The sequence below is a fragment of the Cupressus sempervirens genome, chromosome 11 (genome assembly GCF_028749045.1).
Source record: "Cupressus sempervirens isolate cs-2001-9-10 chromosome 11, ASM2874904v1, whole genome shotgun sequence".
NCBI lineage: Eukaryota > Viridiplantae > Streptophyta > Pinopsida > Cupressales > Cupressaceae > Cupressus > Cupressus sempervirens.
Genome location: NC_143128.1, coordinates 522,907,795 through 522,930,978, shown reverse-complemented (window position 1 = coordinate 522,930,978; position 23,184 = coordinate 522,907,795).

Genomic DNA, 23,184 nt, shown 5'->3' with positions numbered 1-23,184 from the left:
GTATGTAAAGCAAGGAAAAACCCAATCGGTATCCCATCATTGCTTGGTTAGGGCTATAATTGAAAAGGAGTTGACTAGGCAGCACTTGGGAACACGAGATGATTTTGTACAGCTAAGGTCAGAGGGACCTAGAAGGGGTGGACCTAAAGGGCAAGGAGTAAGGAAAAGAGAGAAAACTATTGTAGGAGTCAAAAAAGTAGTATATAGAGCGTCTCAAGAAACTTTGGCTTCTGCTTCTACGCCTAAAACTACAAAGAAGAAAATTTTGACCATAGAAGCCTCAACTCCTAGGAAGAGAAAATCACACATAGTTGCCGCAGAGGAAGGTTCAAAAAAAGTAGCTCTAGTATCACAAGAACCTCCACTTAACCTAAATAAAGGGAAATCTATTGATAAGGGCAAGAAACCAATTTCTACTTCATGGCGATTCACTAGAATGTCTGGGGTAAATTTAAGAACTGAACCTCCTGCGCCGCCTGCTGAGCCTCCTATACCACCTATTGATATTGAAACTCCAATAACTACACCTGCAAAGTCACCAGAGCACACATCACCTACTCCTGAACATAAAAATAATCCTGAGGAATTTTTTGCAAAACTAAATAGTCCTATTAATGTTGATAGTGACACAGAGTACTCAAAAGAAATAGTGCCCAAGGTTGGACACCCAGCAGAGGAAGCTGATAATCTACCACCAGAAGAATATCCATCTATTGCATAAGAAATGGTTCAGGAAATTGTTGAAACATTTCAAGATCAAACGACTATTGCACCCCATCCTGCAGCCATTGCCCCTTTAGAAAAAGTTGATAACATTGTTTCTTGTCAACATAATAATTTTGTTGAACAACAACATTCTCAGGATGACAACACTGTTGACCACCATCATCTTGAGTACTACCTTGAAGATTATAGACCTATTGTTCGTCGTCATACAGCACCAAACATTTCCACTCTGTTAATAGCCAACTTTAATTTGTACCAACAATTTCAAAGGGAAAAAGAAATTTGGGATTTAGAGAAGAAACAAATGCTCAAAACTATCAGAGAACAAGCACAAAAAATTGAAGAAAAGGATAATGAAATTAAGATCTTGCAGCAACATGTCACAAAGATCACAGAGCTCATTCTAGAGCTTATAAATTGTAGGTCCCCATCTCCAGTTTACACACTGTTCCTAAAGGAGCAAATGATTAATTTTCAATTATCTCGAATCACTTGGGGGTTGAACCCTTCTTCACATACTCCTCAAGAATTTTATGCAACATTCAATTCAGTTCCAATGACTTTGAAGAATCTCCTTTGTGAATTATATGTTCATAATCTTGCTGTACCAGATGATAAAGATCGGAATTCATTATTATATGTGGGAGATGTACAGTTTAGAGCCGTTATGTTATGGATGTAGAATGAGATCAGTCGAGAGAACCAGGTTGCTCATTATAGGAAAAAAGAAATGTTTGAACCATTGTACATTTAGCTAGAAATATAGAACACTTACAGAGCATTCTTCGATTGGCTTTCTGTTAGCAATAATCAAAGTGCTGCTGCCAAAATCCACTCCGTTTGTGAATAGACATTTCTGGATTGGGAGCAGCATTGTTCTAAACATGCCCCTGATGCTATACAATCTTCTCTTCAAAGATGGATTCGATTTCCAGAAGACCTAAAAACTAGGGAGTTGCACTCTCCCCAAAATCTAGAATTAGCCATCAGTAGGATGCCTAGGTATCTAATGTTGGGAAGAAATTAGAAAAATTATTGGGTATCTCTTCGTTTCCAACCGCCAATACTTTTGTATCCTATGCTTGGAAAATATGAATTTTTTGCTGAATATAACATGACTTCTGAAGAACAGAACTGGGAAAGATTGAAACAAAATCATGGATATTTCAATTATAGAGCTCATGAATCAGGAGAGAAAATCACCAATGACCTCAGACTGTGGATGACGATCAAAAACTTATAGATGCTGAAGGGACCAACCTTAGGACGGTTGGGGGGAAAAATGATGACATGAAGAAATAGAAGTTTTATTAGCCCTTTTTGTGAACATTTGTCTATAACATACTAAACTTTATCATCCTTTAGTATAAATGTTTTGAACTTCTGATGTATAAAGTATGGACATAGGGCATAAAATGATAATCAAAATTATATTTAAAAAGGGGTTCATTTTGTGGTAAAAATCTTTCTTCATGAATGTTTGATATGGGTAGATCTTCCTGCAACTGAAGAGATTGCAAAAACTATTAGTTGAATAATTAATGCCTTTTCTTTATAAACTAATAAATGAAAATAAATGTTTGCGGGAAGTCTTGTGTGTATTAAATGTTGATCATAGGATACAAGCTGAGTGAGAGTTAAATGAACTATGAAGGAATAGCGCTAAAGTATTGATAACATTGAGGAGAAGCATTATGACACCATTGCAGCTAGAAGACTTGGCAAAAAAGTTAGAAGGGACTTGTTTTAATGAATAACCAAGCGAGACCTGATAAAGTGATCGAGCAAGGAAGTAAGCATCAAAGCAATCAGTTAAACATGCAAAGCACAATACCTGGATTCCTAGAGAGCTGTTTGAAGATAGATAAATGAGAAAATCTAGCATTTGCTATGATCTCTATATTTGTGGGGAATTTAAGGGAGAATTAACGTCTTTCCAATTGCATGTTTGTAGTCTTAAAGTTTTAACTGACTTTCCTTCATGAGGAAGTTGTAGTTTTAGGAGTTTCTTGTTCTTCCCTATAAATAAGACCTCATCTATATCTATGAGGTTAAGTAGTAAATAGACAGACAGAGTTGATAGACATCTTACTATTTTTCCTAAGTTATTGTAATACTGCATATTTGATGAATACATGCCTTTGCTAAGTTTCTACACTTTTATCTAAGTTTTTCTTTCCTTCATTCTTCCATGGGGGCCCATGCGGAAGGTGGAGTTTTACTTTAGTAAGTAGGAGTTAAACTCAATTTTCTAAGTTAAAGATAAAACTGTTGTTCCTGCAGCCACTGGAAATAGAACCAATCACTGTTCCTGTAGTAGTAGGTGCATAGATGTATGGCTAAATAATTAGAATTTCCTTCCAAGTATTTGATAGTAATATTTCTTTTGGATAAACTAGATTTCCTTAATGGTTATTGCATTCAAAGTAGTAGTGACTTTTATTGAAAACTAGAGCATATACTTTGCAGACATCATCTCAAGTTCACGCTCTCGGATTGACATTTAATGAAAATCAGCATAGTACTTTGGTGGTAAGGGATGTCCAATCCTACAACTAAAAGGGTGTTATATTGATTAGACAATATGCAAGGTCTGCTTTGTGGATCCAAGGCCTTATGTTTCTCTATACGAATGTGGGCCCATGCAGGGGAGCCAAAAACTTGAAAGTGCTTAACTAATGGTTTTTGACCGCTCCAAGCTTCAAAAGTAGTAACTCCCATCAATGCTCGATGAGGAACATGGTTATGGATATAACAAGCACAGTTAATGGCTTCTACCCAATACTGTGGTGCAAGAGATCTAGAGTGACTCATATAGTTTTCCATTTCCTTCAAGGATCTATTCTTCCATTCTGTAACACCATTTTTTTGAGGATTGTATGGAATTGAATGCTATAAATCAATCCCCTCTAAAGTGAAAAATCTTTCAAATCGATGGTTGACATACTCACCACCATTGTCTGTGTGCAAAACCTTAATGGCTTTCCCAGATTTTTTTTCTACAAAATTTTTGAAGTCTTGAAAATGATCAAATACCTCTGACTTCTATTTGAGAAAGTACACCCATGTATATCGAGAAAGGTCATCAATGAATGTGAGGACATATCAGGCCCTACTGAAAGAAGGATATTGAAATGGACCAGCCAAATAACTGTGAACTAATTCTAGTACCTATGAAGCTCTCCATGCCTTACTTTTGTCAAACTTTTCCTTAGGATGCTTACCAAGAATGCAACCTTGGCAAACACCTCCTGAGAATTGAACTAAAGACAACCCTATGACCATGCTCTGCTGGTTGAGCTGACGCAAATAGCAAAAGTTAAGATGGCCAAATTGCTCATGCCATAATTTACTCACATCATTAGAGTGAGTGAGAAAAATAGATGAAGGAGGATTAGGAACACAGTGAGAAAATAGATAGAGTCATGACTGATGATCTGCTCTCCCAACTGCAACTACAGAATCACTATGCAACTCACGTATCTCCATTGAATTAGGAGTGAACTCAACTCGCTTGCTTGAACCTATGTGAGTGATCTAGTTTATTGATAGAAGATTAGTTGATAATGAGGGTATACAAAGAACATCATGGAATGTGCGATTCCCCACATCAATAGACCCTCTCCCACACACCTCAATAGGAGTGTCATCACCCATCAAAATAGAAGGCATAATACATGGCTCCAAGGATGCAAGTTCTTCCTTAGATGAAGCCATGTGGTGTGAAGCACCTGAATAAAGAACCTAAGTGGATGGTGAGGAAGCAACTGCAACAAGAGCCTTGCCCTTACCTTTCCCCTTGTTGTTTTCTTTTGCCTTGTTAGACTCTTCATTAGAACTTTTTCTGATAGACTCATGAACACTAATATTATTTTTCTCAAGAATGTATGTCAAGTGATCAATTTGTTTCTTCAAACATTTATGTTCATCATGATTGGGTCTTTTACAATAGGAACATTTAACCTTTTCTTTCTTAGGCTTATCGCCCTTAGAGGACGAGGTATCAATAGTTGTTTTTGAAGCAATTGGTATCTAATCCTTCTTTTCCTCACTATTATTTTGTTTCTCATCCTTACTATTGTTATTACTACTTTGTCCTTTTTGTTCTTTTGTGCCTTGGTTGGCAGCTAAGGCATGTGACTTAGAGGACTTAAGATTGCCCATCTAGATTAGCTTGTCCTGTTCTCGAGTGAGACTGACAAAAAAATCATCTAGAGATGGCATGGTGAATTGAGTACCAAGTGCACCCTTAATAGCATAGAAGGTAGAGACAAACACAGAATATTCTGAAGTTAGCTTAGAGAGAATACTAAGAATCAGTTGTTCATCTTTCTTTTCAATTTCACATTTTTTTAATTGCAACCTTAGTGATTTCAATTTGGTGAAGAAATCTTGGATTGTGTTGAAATTGCCTGGACTAAAACTAATTAATTCATTTTCCAACATATGATCCCTCATTGAATCTTGTGTGCCAAATAGTGTTTCTAGCTTTTTCCATATTTCATTTGGTGTATCCAAAGACTCAATGTGAAATAGTAAGTTAGGAGAAATAGATAAACACAATGTTCCATACGCCTCATCACATTTGTTAAACCACTTAGGCTTATCTTCATCTTTATCAAGTTCTGTTTCAATTCCAATAGTTATCCTATTTAATCCAACTTTCCTTAAGTGAATTTTCATGCATGATTTCTACTCAAAGTAATTCTATGGAGTTAGGATGGGCATATTTGTTTGATCCATGATGAAGAAATGCAGAGAAGAAATGCTAAAAAGAAGAGAACCTAGCCATGACAATGCCCCCCACCCCCCCCCTTTTTACTCAATCAAAGCACCCCCCCCCCCCCAAGAAATATGATTTGACACTTTATTTTTGTGCATTTACAACTACCACGAGAAAGAAATGCTTAGTGGTCTTGATTTCAATGCATTACAAACCCTCATGAGGAGCATACACTGAAAGTGAAACATAGGTAGAATAATCAAGGAAACAAATAACACCACTATGATCTACTCAAAAAATTATGCACTTTCAAAAAAATAATTGCCTCGATACGAGGTCGTATGTGAAAGTTATGATCTTTCAAAGTTTCCAAAATGAGAATTGTGCATAGTTACGACCAAGAATCTGCAATTTTTGAAAAATTTATGCATGAAAATTAAAAAACAACTCCACTAGTGGATAGAGCACAAAAAAATAGCCAAGTTCATAACAAGAATCGTCAAAATTGGAGTCCGTATGAGCAAGAATGAGACATTTGAAAACTGCATTCAAATTTGCGGCTGCCAACAGAGAGGGGTACGACTGTAGCTTTTTGTGCCTGATCTTGCAAAATCTATAGAGTGCATAGAAAATCTAAAATATACCCAGATGGTTTTTTGGGGCTGAAAACAAAACTCATAAAGCATTTCTCTTGCTGATGTACAGAAGATGTAGTTGTAGTGTAAATCTGATGCCTTTAACAACAAAAAATGGCCCCAACAACAAAAATGACCCCAGCAACCAAAAGACATCATGAAAAGATTAAATCAACTACCTAAGTCAATAAATGGCGTGCTGGAACCTGCAATATTGATTGAAAACACCAAATATGCAAGTTGGTTATTAGATTTGATATTGAAACCCTAGTTTTGCAACTTGTATGAAAATCTCTAATTTTGGCAAAATGAAAGCCAAATTTGACTTTCTCAAGCCTACTGGACGCATTGGAACAACTAGAAATGCTGCAATCACTTAGAGATTAAAAATGTTTTTGTCAAACTTTTCTAATTCTCAAGATCATTCAAAGATGCGAGAGAAGAGCATACTGGGTTTTTCAAAAATTTACAATAAGATTTATTAGCCCCCCCTGAATCTCTCAAATAAGGAAACTAAAATTTACTCTTGCACATAGAAAAGCTCTGATACCATGTTAGAATCTGAAAAGATTAATAACCCAGAAAACTAGTGCAAAGCATAAATATCTAAACTATAAATGCAAATGATACAAAATCAAAATAGCAACATAGAGTTAGTCTCCAAGAGAGAAATGCAAATGCTAGAATCAAAATAGCATTAAGAGGATGCAAAAAGAAGAGATGCAAATACAAGCTAGGTAGCATGCTTATATAGGCTAGGAAGAGGGAGGAGGTGGCAACACCAACCAATGAGGAGCAACCATCTATCAGACTAAAGATAGCAAAGTATCTTTCCAAGATAGCTAATGGATGCTCACATGTAGGAAAGTGACACTTCACAACCATTCACCTAATAAGACATGCTTTATTAACCTAAATGAGATTATTAAAAGTGTAGGAAAAACCTAGCAAAATAGGAAAAATAAAAAACTACACTAATAGGTAAAACTCTAATTTTTCCTCATCTCAATTCAAACAAAAGAGAAAACATAAACTAAATATAACATCAACTGGAATAGAAAATGATTGACATAAAATACCATTCAATTATCTCTGTAACAAAGAGTACTTCACACAAAAAATTTTCTGACCTTTTATTAATCTTTTAATTTCATACATATAGAGTTTTGAGATGACGATTACAATGGAAGGTTAATCGGTTCTCTTCTAAGAATGACAAATGGCAAGGTGCTAGTTTGTCATATTAAAAAATTACAAAGGAAAATGAAAAGGGGGTATAATATGAATCATTTAGACTTCCTCCCCTTTTCTGTTTTTGCCCTATATGCCTTAGCAAAAACCATTATTGGAATTAGCTCTTCATGTCTGGGTACATGAATATTACTATACCTTAAGAGCCATTTAGAATGCTCTCTAGCCAATACCTTTACAACATTGGACTAATTTGGTAGTTCCTCTTTGGCCACATGTATACATTCATTGAGTGCCTGTAATTCAGTGATCTTGTCTTGACTATGGAAATTTATGTCTGACAAACTATCTAGGAATCTAGAAAAGTTTTCCTTCATGAAAATGACTCCAATAAGTGCTTTTCCTTGGTCACTAGTTTGAGAGTCTGTATGTAATCCTTTCATAAGTTCAAATCCTCTATCCTATGTTTTCTTCACCTTTTCCTTTGTTTCTCTGTGCCCTTTTTCTATAGACTAGATCATCTCAGTTTTAAATTGGATGCTTTGAAGCCACTCAAACATAGGCTCATCTCCCTTTGGTAAGATTTTAGCTTCCATCACTTCTTTGACTTTCATTTGGATGACCATCTTCAAGAGAGAGATACAATCTTCACACTTCAACCTTTCTCCTACCAGAGTGTTTCTATTTGATTTACTGTTATCTTTTTCTTTTTCCAATCTTAAGATAACATTACCAACCTACTCCATGATTGTGACCCCTTCCAATTTGAATTTCTTGATCCATTCTTTACCAATTTGGCCATAATTCCTATCTTCTTGGAGCTGGGAAATGAGGGCTTGTACTTCAATTATGGTAGGAGTCTAGGTCACAGACATACGAGAGATAGTTGCTAGTGGAGTGATTAGTTGCCTAATAAATTTGTTCAACTCTCTATCTTGGCTTTCAACTTGATCTTTGATAACTTAAGTCTTTCTAATTATTCTTCTATTACTTCATTACTTGATCTCCACAAGCCAAATTTTGTATCATGTCTGGCCTCTCCAAGATTGATGAATGTAGAGTAAAATCATCAAGTACCATATCCTCGATTCTCCCTCCTTTGTTTGGCTTGGCTATTTCCATAGTCAAGTGCCCTATTTCTAGATCTTGTCCAAATATTGACAAAGTCTTTTGCTTCTTAACCTTACTCAATGCAGTCCCAAAATGAACTACAAGAGATACAATGTCTTTTGTAGAAACACTTTCATCCTTTCTCTTTCTCTTTCTTTCCAAAGTATCTTCCAAATAAGAATCTGTTCCTATCACTTTGGAAGTTGTTTTGATACTGAACATCTTTTTCTTCATTGGAGTCATTGTTATAGTAGTTGAAGAGAAAGGATTTTTTGAATCCTTTGAGATGAACTTGGAATACGTTTGTCCCTTCTCCATTTCTGAAGTTTTCTTCACTACCTCATTTGAGTTAGTAGATTCACTTCTGCTACTCTTTCCATCCCCTAAGTCCACTATTTGTATAGGAGAACCACTTGGCCTTAGAAGTGAAGCACCTACTAATGGAATAGGGATATGATGAGGAGATGGGATTGGGGTAGTGTGAAGAGATGGAACTAGAGTAGTATGAGAGGAAGGGATTAGAGTGGAGGAATTTTCTTTTGGTTCTTCTGTCCTCTTCTCTTCAGTGCCAGTCTAGCTTCCTATGATTGGTAAGGAACCATCATGATAGGTCTTAGCTAAAGGGATATTGTTTTCTGGAGGTTAATCACCTCCTCTTGAAGGTTGTGCTGGCTCTTGAGTGGATGCTATGGTCACACCCACTGTAACACTCTGAGATGAAGTAGGGATTGTAGCTGTCGAAGAAGCTTGAGTTGCTACACCCTTGCTTTGACTCTTCCTGGTTGTCCACTCAACCCATCTCCTCATTCTTTTGATTATCCTAGCCATCATGATATCAAGATTCTCTTCCACATCTACATATGGTTTAGAACTGATAGGAAACCCCCTTAACTTTTTCAAATATGTATCGCTATACATATTTGGACCATCATCCTCTAATCCTTCAACATTAAGGTCAATGCCATATGTCTTCACTTGTTCCACCATGAGCATGGAAAAAGAATGATCTTAGCTCTCCAAATCATCTTTGCAATCTACTCAATAATCTTCTATAGTGGTGACGTGGTTGATCACATTCCCAATTTGTAGCACCTCTCTTGAATATCCGTTTGGATCAAACATAGGTCTCACAACCTCATATTCTTCCAACTTGCACTTAGTCTTGAATGCCTTGGGCATATTTTTGGCATCAGACTAAGAATCACAACTGTAAGATCCAACCTTCTTAGGGAATTCATACCCCTTCTTCTTTAAACTGGCACTCAATAGGTTCACTTGGATAGCTTGTCTCATGATCTCTATCAGCACAATCATATCACTTTTGTATCTAGGCAGCTTCAAAGGAAATCTGTTGAAAGCTACAAGATGCAAATATGAAAAGGATGAGACTTGAATAAAGTAGCTACCAAATTGACTGATGGTCGTCATTGCTTGTGGGTTGAACCTCCTCTCTGGGCATCCTTAGAGTTCCTTGCAAATCCTCATTGTAAATGAGTCATTAACTCTAACATATTCTACATAACTATTTTGTAAGTACAAACATGGATAAAATTCATAACTCTTCACATCATCAGGGAAATTCTCTATTTTGGGAAGGCCTAGCTACAATTGTAGAGAATCTAACATACAAATAAGGAAAGAAGACATGTAGAAGGTATTGTAAAACTTTACAGTACTGAGGGCTCTGGATAGATGCTCACTTACCTCATATGGCCAATCACCATAATGTGTATCTAAATAGATGATTTGTACCAAAAAGAAATACTGTTCAACAAAATTGAGTGCTTCTACCTCACCTTTTGATCGATGTAAAAGAACTAGAATGACTATGATCTTGGGCTTGAGATCTGTGCCAAATAGAGTCTTACAAACCTTACTTTTAGCTCCCCATGGCTTTTGGAACCAATAATTAATAATTTTGTTTCACCAAACTATTTTCTTCAAAGGGAACTCGGACATGGCTCCTCCTATTATCAATTCAAAAAACTCTTCTCGCTCTAGAATCTAGAGGCAATTTACTATAGTTTGCCTATCAATCAAGATTAAAACTGTATGATCAAGCAACACAATTTGTTTAGTGTCTGGATTGTAATGATTTATGCAGTTAACAATCAATTCAGGAGATTGGACTACCATAGGAAATCCAGTTGCCTCCACTAGCCTACTTCCTTGAAGCTTTTCTATTATAGGGTGAATTACCTCCATCCTTAACCTCCTTTGAAAATCTTGCATGTCAAAGAAATAGAGTGAGGTGCCTATCATGTTCTATAATGTTTGCTTAATTCCATTTAGTCCATCAAATATAATGAATCTAGTTGCCATCTTATCTGAGTTAGAGATGAATTGATATCTTAAAATTGAAAGCAGGCAGTGTAGAGAGTAGAACTTTGCGACTGTGAGAACTTTGAAAAACTATTCAATTCAATAGCATAATAGTTCAATAAAGAAAGTAGTAATTTGAAAATTCGTTATGTTCATCTTTATATAGAAATCCTAATTCACTGATTAATTTTCAAGATCCATGCCACATGAGTGAATTAAAGGATAAATCCATTGAATTAGTAAATGCAAGGGTTTGAAATAGATTTTTCCATGTCTTTTCACTATTTTCATTGGCCCAATGGTAACTTTCTTTAATTACATAGTTACTTTCCCATTTTTCACCAAGTTCTAGAAAAGTAAGAATGGAGTACTCCATAAGGAAAAATCCACTTAGTCAAATTTTTCTTAAAATACCTTCCCAAATGTGATTAAATTTCTTCCATTATCATTTTTAAGTATCTTGTGATCGATCTATGAGTCCAACATGCTTGCAGAAGTCATTTTTCAATAGATGCGAAAAGTGACTTTCTAGTGTTAAAAACCCACTGAGGAGAAAGCCACTTCTATTTTTCCACCCTTGCCTTTATTTTCACTTTACCCTCTAAGTCAATGTTCCTCTAAGCTTCAGAAAATCTGAAAAAGGCTACAAAAGTGAAAAAGAAACCCACTTACTTGCTTTTCTCTCTCGCAAATACCTTTGTTAGAAAATTGACTTCATGGGTCGAAAGCCCACCATGGAGAAGTTACTTCAGAGTTTTTCGCTAGCTGTGATTTTGAGCATTATGATGAATCCGAAGTGACTCCCAAGGTAGAATACTATAATGTAGGGATCTTCTATCCATTAAACAACTCATTTCTTCCTTGCTTTAGCTTGTAAACCTCATTTGTTAACCTCTATGAAAAAATGCCTTCATAGGTCGAAAACCCACTGAGGAGAAGGCAATGTTGGGTTTTCTGCAAACTTCATTTTCTTTATGTGAAGACTATGATAAGCTATGGACAAGTTCATCCTTGGAAATAAATTTGTGAAAATAATATATGACCCAAGAATCCCCATCAAATTAGGTTCTAGACTACCCACAAACTCATGACAATAAGGAGAAACCCACCCAGTTATGTAATGCGAGGAAAGAGAAAAGATGAAAAACCCAATGGAGAAACTTTTCACTTGAGGGGAAAGAACTAGACTTGGACATACTCAGACTAAACTAAGACACAAGATCATTTTCCACTTTGCAAAATTGGTATAGGATGAAAAGTGGGGCAACAAACTTCCTATAATATATTTTTCATGTAAAAATGTTGGTCATATTTCTACAAGATAACTTGATAGAGAAGACAAGGATGAAAGAAGGGAAAACAAGTACATAGGAAGAATAGATGATTGAGATAATGGGAGAAACAAGTAATTTAAAGACAAAGAAAATAAAATCTTGTTATATTTCTAAATAAGAAACTAATAATGAGTCTAAAAGTAATTATGAAGAAGTTTTCTATGTTGCTATGAAAGTATATTATGATGAAGATGAGAAAATTGCATTAATTTCATATGTGAGTAAAGGCAATAGGTGAATAATTAACAATGGTTGTTCACATCACTTGACTAGTGATAAAAGTAAATTTGAAACCATGGAACCATACAAAGGTAGTAAAGTTAAGTTTGGTAATGATGGACCATGTCTTGTGAAAGCTAAAGAATCAATCCAATTGAATGATAAGCTCAAGTGTGACAATGCTTATTGGGTTGAAGGACTTAACTATAATTTTTTTAGTGCTTTACCATTCAAAAAATCATAAGATAGAGTTGAATTCCATAAAAATAAGGAAAAGATATTTGATGCTATGGGTGAACTTATTGGAAGTGGTGGTTAGAAAAGAGGTAACTTGTTCTATCTAGATTTATCTGATGAGACATGTTTGTTTGCACAAATAAGAGGTTATGTCATGTGAACTTTGGTAATTTGGTAAGCATTAGTAAGATGAAAAGATTAAGAGGGTTACCAAGATTGAAGAAGCTTGATAATGCTATGTCTAAAGAATGTCAATTGGGAAAAATGATAAAGTCTAGTTTCAACAGGAAGACATACACATCTAATGACATTTTGGAATTGGTTCATACTAACCATTGTGGACCTATTGGAATAAAAATTTATTGCATAGACAAATATTTCATTCTATTTGTTGATGTCTATTCTAGAATGATAATTGTAATATTTCTTAGATAAAAATATGATGTTTTTCACCTCTTTAAGTGGTATTTGGCTAGAGTTGAAAAGGAAATAGGTAAGAATCTAAAGTGCTTGAGATTTGATAGAGGAGGAAAATTTATCTTTCATGAATTTAATATATTTTGCAATGGTAGAGGAATCAAAAGATAGATGTCAGTACCTAAGAACTCCTCCACAAAATGGAATAGTTGAAAGGAGAAATAGATCAATCATGGACTATGATAGAATATTGATGATGGAGACTAATGTGTCACAAGAATACTAGAGAGAATCTATAAGTACAATAGTTTGTACTTTGAACATAGTACAAGTCAAGAAAGGTACAAATGTTACACCCTTTGAATTATGGTATGGGTATGCACCTAATGTGAAGTATTTTCAATTATTTGAACAAAAATGCTATATACTGAAGGATAATAGAAATGGAAAATTTGATGCTAAAAGTGATGAAGACCTATTCCTAGGATATTCTACTTAGAGAAAAGATTACAATTATTTTAATTCTATCACTAAAAAAGTTGTGGAAAGTAAAAATGTGGAAGTTGGTGAATATGTAGAAAAGGATAAATTTGAATGCAAGATAGAACTTGAAGCTTATAGAAGATTCATTTATGTGGATGAATTTATTCCCTTCACCTACCCTAGGCAAGAGAATAAAGATATTGATAAACAAAAAAATAGAGAAAGCCAAGTTGTAGTAGCACATTACCAAGAAACAAATTGTAGGTGTCAAGTATCAAAAAAATGATGCTGAGAGATATGTAGTAGATGAAAAACATCAGGAAGACAATGGTAAACAAGGATAATAGCATAGTGAAAGGTAGGAGTATCCCTAGAGGAGATGTCCTAGCCCCCAGCTATACAACCACATTGCAGAAACACAACACCAAGAAACAACAATTATAAGATCTGATACCAAATTACAATAATATATTCATAAAATATAACTAATTACATGTAATGTGTTGAGCTGTAAGGCCTTGCTAGTAATTATCAAATACAAAGCAAGTAATAGTTCTATAAGATCCCTCAAGATCCAATCCAAACACTAGCTAGTCTAGGTCCACACTCTGGTAGAATCCTCTAAGGAAGATCTCAACTTGTACTTGCAAGCCCACCAAGAAATCTCCTTGTTTTCCAAGCCATAGCTACTATCTCTACTCCAACTTCATCCAAGATCCAAGTGTAAACTACCTCACATTTGATGCTTTGTCCACACATTCACAACTCCATTACAATCCTGTTGTAAACTACCTCACATTCGACACTCTGTTCATAGACTCAGGAAAAATCACTCTTTGGCTACTCCTCTTCTCCATGATGGATGAATAATGATTAGAGACTTCCACAAAACACTTACTTATACCAATATAAGCCACAAGTCATCCTAGGACAAAAATTAAATACAAATACATAAATTAAATGCCACAAGTCAGTCTGCAACAACAATTAAATGCCCAAAATTGATATCTGAGTAAAATCATGATATCTCTTAGCTCCCATTGAATTAGAGCTTGCATTTCAAAATTTAGTTAGTAATCTAGGCCCTATTTAATCCTTGAAATTTTTATCCTCTAACTTATTGTGGAAAATTAGTTATATAGCCTGAAATAGGAACCTAAACACACATCTCCAATAGAAAGGTAAAATGACTCAATCTTCAACTCCATCCATCCAATCTCTATGAAATCATGAGGAAAGGTTCTCCAATGTGTATCCAAAAAATACCTAACCATAAAATAACTCCATCAAGATCTAAGCTCAATGCTCCTACATTAGACTCCCCAAGTAAATAGAAAAGTGTGTCCCACACTTTGATGCCCAAAGACAAAGCAACAACCATCTTCATCTTCACCAACGGCTTCCACTCCAATAGGAACAAGAAAAAAAATCTACACATTATCCAAATCCACATAATTCTATCAAAAACTAGAATAGGAACAAACTAAACATAATGCTTCATCAGTAAACCCCCATCCACATCAATAACTAGTGAATCCACTCCAGCAGAAGCAAACCCCACATTAACAACAAAAAACTTCACATTAGCAACAATATGTAGATCTCCATCAACACATGCCAAAATATCAACACCAATTATCCCATTTCTCACAAAAAGATGCTTTATAGTACAAAACTCATCACCAATAGCAACCAAATCATCCATGTCCAAGTGCTCTACAATTTCCATGTCAGATCCAACCAACTAATTATGAAAACCAACCTCTATCCCAACATCAATAAGGTTAGGAATATCTTCAACATCAACCTCTAGCTACTCTACAAGTTCTACATTAGACTCCATAATCTGATCAACAAAACCAAACTCAACCTTGCTATGCCATCTTCTCTCATGAACAAGTCTCTTAATTGACCAAACAACTCTCTTTCAAATCGGTAGAATCTAGCTCCACAAACATCTACAAAATTCCTTCATCACCCCATCCTTAACTCTATCAACCAAGCTAGCTTCAAATCAAGAAGGCATCTCAGAAAACCTCCTCTTCACCACATCATGAAGATTCATAGTCATCTCATGGTCCAATCCTCCTAGAGCCATCTTCCAAGATATTTGTAAATCCTCTAAAACAAATGCTTCCTATGCTCCTTGTGACAAAATTGAACTGTTTGTAAGTCAGATCACAACCTACCACCTCACATGAACAATTAGGAACCAAATCACAAGTCTAGGACCAAGGATCTACAATCCAAAATACTCTTTACAATAATGCCTCAACAAGGTTAGTCTTCCATCTTTACATCCATAAATCCATCTATAAGCCCTCTACAATTGCAAGCCAGAACCATGTTCTGCCACCTTGCAACCAAGAGATCTAGGACTTTAGAAAGAACATCCACCACTAGATCAAAGATCAAATTAGATCTACTTCTCCACCCAAGTCCTGATGTAAACTACCTTAGCTTTGATGATCTATCTACACACTCAAGAACAAATATGATCTGATACCACCTGACATAGTGCAAGGCATGAGTATCTTTAGAGGAGATGTCCTAGCCCCCAACTATACAACCACATGGTAGAAAACAAAAATTACAAGATTTGATACCAAATTACAATAATATATTCATAAAATATAACTGATTACATGCAATGTGTTGGGCTGTAAGGCCTTCCTAGTTATGGCCAAATACAAAACAAGTAATAGTACTGCAAGATCCATCAAGATCCAATCCAAACATTAGCTAGTCTAGGTAGCTAGTCTAGGTCCACACTTTGGTAGAAACCTCCAAGGAAGATCTCAACTTGTGCTCACAAGCCCACCAAGTAATCTCCTTGTTTTCCAAGCCATAGCTACTAGCTCTACTCCAACTTCATCCAAGATCCCAGTGTAAACTACCTTACATTTAGAACTCTATCCACACATTCACAACTCCATCAAAATCCTGTTGTAAACTACCTCACATTTGACACTATGTTTATAAACTTAGGAAAACTCACTCTTTGGCTACTCCTCTTTTCCAAAATGGATGAATAATGACTAAAGAGTTCCCCATAACCCCTAGTTATACCAATATAAGTGACAAGTTGGCCCATAACAAAAATTAAATATAAATACAAAAATTAAATGCCACAAGTCAGCCTGCAACAACAATTAAATGCCTAAAATTGATATCAGAGTAAAATTGTTATATCTCCTAGTTATTATTGAATTAGAGCTCAAAATTAGAATTATAGTTATTAATCTAGGCCTTCTTTAATCCCTAAAATTTTCATCCTCTAAGTTATTGTGGAAAATTAGTTATACATCCTACAACATGAACCTAAAACACATCTCCAATAGAAAAGTAAAATGACTCAAACTTCAACTCAATCCATCCAATCTCTATGCAATCATGAGGAAAGGTTCTCCAAAGTGTCTCCAATAAATACCTAACCATGAAAAGCATAAATAAACCAAAGTCCAAGCTCAGCGCTCCTACGTCAGAGAGTCTAAACTAGAGAGACAAAATGAACTTGAAAAGAAGAAAGAAGGAAAGAACCTACACTAGAAAAGTATGTGGAAAGACACCATGCACTTGTAAAAATCATTGGAAACAAACAATGTGGAGTTATGACAAGGAAAAGATTAAAAAGTGATACATTTTTACTTTTTAAATTTGATCTTAAATCATTAAAAGATGCTTTGGAGAATGAGGATTGGGTTCATGCAATGAATAAAGAAATTGAGCAGACAGAGAAGAACGAAACCTAGATACTGGTACCTAGACCAAATGACAAGAATGTTATTAGAAAAAAGTGGGTATTAAAAAATAATCTAATTGAAAAAAGGAGAAGTCACAAAGAACAAGGCTAGACTAGTACTCAAAGGATATTCAAAAGAAGAAGGAATTTACTATGGGGAAACATTTGAAGGAGTTAGAAAACTACTTACATGTTTGTCTTATAAAGGATTTAAAGTATACCAAAGGGATGTCAAATCTACATTTCTAGGTAGAAAACTTGAAGAAGAGGTTTACATTGAACAACCTAAAGGATTTTTAGATCCCAAAAAAAAACCATGCTATGTAAATGGCAAAGTATCTATATGGTTTGAAACAAGCCCCTAGAGCATCATATGAAATACTGCATAAGTACTTTGTGAAGATTGGATTTGCAAGAAGTGATGATAACAACAATTTTTACTTGAGGATTGGAGGCAACAATGATAAATTTCTATTTGAATTTTTTGTTGATGATATCATATTTGGAGGAAAGGATGCATTATGAAAATCACCTGCAGATGAGATGAAGAAAGAATTTGAAATGTCTATGTTTGGTGAGATCAAATTCTTTGTTGGTTTATATGTATATCAAATAAAGAAAGGTATCTTCATTACTCAATCAAAATAAAATAAGGAGATACTAAATTTTTTTTGAATGAAAGATTCATTACTAGTTATTACAAATTTGAACAAGATATTGTATAGATCAATCATTGGAAAGTTACAATATGTTGCTATTAGTAGACTTGATATTATATTGGTAGTTGGGATTTTTGTAAGATTTTCTAAAAACTCTAAGGAGAATCACATGACAGTAGTGAAAAGGATACTAAGGTATCTAAAAGAAACACAATATTTTGGATTATATTACAAGAAGAATGAAAATTTTAAACTAAAAGTGTTCATTGATTCTGAATGGGTAGGCAATGTTGATGACAAAAAGAGTACATGTGGTGGAGCTTTCTTTCTAGGAAATAGATTAATCTCATGGACAAGAAAGAAACAAAATTGTGTTTCACAATCAATAGATGAAGATGAATAGGTGTCATTAGTAGTAAGTTGTTCAAATATTGTGTCAATTAAGAAATTATTGAAAGGGTTGAAGGAAGAGATTACTCATACATTTGTTATCTATTGTGACAACACAAGTTCTATAAACATATCAAAGAATCATGTCATGCACACAAAGACTAAGAATATTGCTATCATGTATCATTACTTGAGAGATCTAGTTCAAGAAAAAGAAGTGAGATCAGAGTATGTACACACTAAGGAGAAAATAATTGATATTGTTACTAAGGTTGTACCTAAGGATGGTCATGAATATCGAAGAGGTTAATTAGGGGTGATTCCACGAGACAATGCTACTTAAGCTAAGATGGAGCTCTACATCAAATGTGTTGATTAGAATATCTTATAAGTTTATGCAAAAAGTAACACTTTAGAAGTTGCCTAAAGTAGTGAAGGATGAAGAATGAAATGAATATGATAGTTACCATGAAGTAATAAGATAAAGAGAAAGAGTATGTCAATTACCATATGAATATGAAGTTGTTCAATAAGGAGATATTGCAAAGAGGGAGAATTTATCCAAGGAATTGCCACCAATATAGATGAATCTATTTGATTTCATTATTTGATAGAGGGAGCTTATATGAGTTGCATGGATGAGAATCAAAATGAAACTAAGAAAGAGATTGTTGGACACAAAGATGAGAATCATATAATGAAGATATGATATTAAACACACATGGAGATTTCTCAAACTAGTATACATTTTGGATTGTATGGTAAATAGAGGTGTTGTCATCAATACCAAAGAGAGAGATTGTTGGAAACTACAATTGAGACAATTATTATGTTGTCATTGATGTCAAACTTGATTGATATGATAGTTTTCTATAAGATTTGAGTTCTATATCAAGATTATTAATGAAGAGGATTTGAAAAGATGGACATAACAAAAGTACATAGAGAAAAGGTTGAGTTATGAGAGGAATTACAATGAGAACTTGATTTGTTAGAATTTAACAAGATTAAATGATTGTTTAAATATGCTCAAATTAAAGAAGATAGTTTTATTGAAGCCTTGAAGAACTAATTAAAGATACCAAATGCATAGGCATGAATAAGCAAAAGAGTAGAAGATTATGAAACCTAAAGAGTATATTAAGTGATGTTAGTATCAACCGAGTTCTAGTATAAGCCAAGAAAATTTAATGTCGATCAAGAATCAATATTGATCAAGTGTCAGTATATGTGTTGAGGATAAAAGTTAGTAGTGAGTAAGTAACCCAGTGATGATTGAGTGTTATAACACAGTGTTGATTGAAGGACAACATTTGATGAATTATGAGGAAATTGTGATTTCCACCTGACATAGTTGATTTCTTGGAATATGAAAAATGTGTGAAAGATAAGGATGGATGAGTTGGAGAACTAAATTCAAGGGAAATGGTGTTTGAGAATTTATATACAAGAATTAAAGGTGAAGTTTGGAGAAGTTTCTAGAAGAGAAAAGAGGAGATGAAATGTTAGAACTATTTGATGAATCTAACAAAACCCTAAGATTTACAATGGTGCTTAAGTGGAAAAAGATCATAATTACCTATTTCAGGAGGTGTAAGGGCTAACTTGGAAAGAGTTGAGGTTATTAGAGCTAGTGAAGACCTAGAGAGATTGAAGTAGTTATTGATGCTATTGATTGGTGAACTTAAGATGGAGGCTGAGAAGAGTTAAAGTTTGATTTCTTGAAAGAGTTCCTAGTAGATCAAAGACTAATATGCTAATGAAGGCTAGTTAATGGATCAACATGAAAACCAAAATATGATCTACATTTTCAAAGTGAGTTGTATTTATTAGATCAAACTTAATATTACTTTCTAACTATTGTATCAGTATTGAAATCCTTTAATCAAGGTGACATTCTAATGGAATGTTCTTAATTCTTCTAACAAGCCCACTCCTAATAGGGTGATTGAATCCTTTAACAAGGTCACATTGAACAATGTGTTTTGTAACCTTTAATAGTGTTGGCTCCTAATATAGTTCACTTAATAAGAGTGAAATATTAGTGACATATTACTGGTGATTTTCCCAAATTTTATTTCCATATTAAATCCTAGTTTCAAACTTTTGTTGATGTCATTTGAGATTATTTACTATTAATATTTTACATTTTATAAATCTATTACTATTAAGACAGTGGACTGCAAATTGATGTTATTGATTGTTTACTATAGAGACTAAGCTATTGGGTATCATTAGAGAATAAGGAGTGTGTGATGAAAATTATAGTACCTTCAATGTGTTCCCCTAACCATCTCCCCTGAAGGTGCATGGAAGTGATTATTCTACTAAAAGCTTCAACCATGATGTTGATAAGGGGATAGTAGTCACCTTGTCTAACTCCTTATGTGGATGAGAAAAATCTAGTAGGCATTCCCTCTAATGATAACTAAAAAAAAGAACCTAAAAAAAATGTTGTGATCCATTTATACCAGTTTTTAGAAAAAATAAACCTATATATGACCTTGAATATCAATGACTAATTCAATTTATCATATGCCTTAATTGTATCCAATTTCACTACAAAGGGTGGAGTTTTATTCTTGTTAATGGAATGTAGAATCTCATGAGCTACTAAATTACCTTCCATGGTTTCTATATCTAGTACAAAGTCTCTTTATTTTGGGGATATGATGATAGCGATGAGGGGTTGTATCCTCAAGTAAATAACCTTTGTGAAATTTTTTAAAAATATGTTGCACAATAAAATTAGCCTAAAATAAGAAAATGTTTTATGATCTTGCACCTTTGGGACTAATGCAATGTTGGTAGAATTAAAAGTTGAAGTATTGAAACACATTTTCTAGATTCTTCTAGGGATGTCATAAGGTCAAAGCTTATCACATCCCATAAATTTTGATATAAGTCAATAGAGCTTGACTATCTTGGTTAATATTAATTTAGGAAAAGAGTCAAGAAGCAATTCTTCTTGTGAAACATTAATGGGAGTAGCCAGGGGAGGGGCCAATATATTTTTGAAGAAACTAACTCCTACTTCTTGAATTTCCAAACCATCCATAATAGATTTTCTTGAGGTACTTCATTTAATTTCAAAGATTGTACTAGATGCTCCTCTTTGTTTAGGTTACATGTGAAAAAACTTTGTGTTCTTGTCCCCCTCCTTGCCAAATCTCCCTAAATTTTTTCTCCAATATTCTTCCTCCCTTTTATAGAGTTCTTCCCAATCCAATTGAAATTACTTCTATTTAAGAAAGGTACAAATGTCCAATCCATTTGAAATAATATGTTCATTTATCTCTGGTAGTTATTTTTAACCTTCTATTTTTGTTGGAAAAAATTCTTAAAAACCTACTAATTCCACACCTTGATTATTTATTATTAATTACAAACAAGAATCATCTAAAAAGAAGGTTCAAAAATAATGACAAGAGATGAATGAACATATTATGTCAAATGGGCTAGATAATTGTACCTTTCTTAAATAAAATAAACTTCAATTATATTGGGAAGATCTCTGTAAAATGGGGGAAGAATATTGGAGACAAAAATCTCGAGAGATTTGGCTCAAGGAAGGGAACAAGAACATAAAGTTTTTTCACATATCAAATAAATAAATAATAGTAGCTAGTACTATCTTTGAGATTAATGATTATGGATGATTTGATAATTCAAGAGTCTCATTTTGAAACATTAATGGAAGTATCTAAGGGAGGGGCCAATAGATTCTTGAATAAATTAATTCCTTCCTCTTGTATTGCCAAATAATTTATAATATGGTTTCCCAAGGTACTTCCTTTAATTTCAAAGACTATACTAGCTACTCTCTATTATTTAGTTGACATGTGAAAAAACTTTATGTTCTTTTCAACCTGATTGAGGAAAATCTCTCTAGATCTTTGTCTCCAATATTAAGTTGAAATTCATATTGGGAATTGAGATACTTGGGGGGGGGGGGGGGGCAGGGGGTGGTGAATCAAGATCTATAAAACTTTTAACTTCTTTAAGAAAATCAAATGCATTCACAATTAACTGATCTCATAATTAGATCATCAACCACATAACCATAAACAATAATGTTGAAATAGATTTAAGTATGCATCACATCCACAAAAATGAAAATAAATGTAAACATTCACAAACAAGATTTGGTTACCCAAAAAACCTCTCAAGTGAAGGTAAAATTGTGGTGGGGATAACACCCACAAATCTTCACTACTACAACAACAAAGTGTTCCTATTAAGGCTACAATGTTTGACCACTTTTGGTGATCTACCCTATGATGGATCTACCCTTTTAGGAGGTTACAAGACTTATTCAGTCTATCTTGATTAAAGGATTTAAACTTACAACTAAGTAAGTACTCAATTAGAACATTTGAATAGGTTTGTTAAAACCACTCTATTAAGAGATTTTCCTTGATGCACTAGTTAGAATGTCTCAATATTTGATCCTTTGTTTAGCACTATGATGCTAGACTATAGATCTTCTCTTTTCAATTCTAGTTTGATCTCTTTATCTAATATATTTTGTTCAATCCTTCACTTCTAGGTTTCTTTTCTTCTAACACACAAACATAGCCTCCTTCACTATTTCTTTGTCTATTTTTACATCCTTATTGATTTAGGGTTTGGGTCCCTCCTTAAATAAATATCTAGTGAAGGTTCTAGATCATGATCAATGATTTAGACTCTTCCCTTTATTTATTTATTCCTTCCATTTTTTTGATTGGTTACATTTCCTTCTTAGGGATTGGTTTCCTCTAATAAAATGCATAATTACCTCCTTAGTTGTATCTAAAATAAGTAAATAAAGTGTAGAAGTCATCCAAAATGGTATACAAAAGTGTTTGTGCCATCAAAAACACATATGTCAAAATTGGTGTATTTGGCACTTAAATATCTTGATGCTCGGTCCATGCTAATATTTATGTTGTCCATTGACATCTGAATGATCAATATGTTGGAATTCTTTTAGAATAACTAAGAAGGGGGAGGG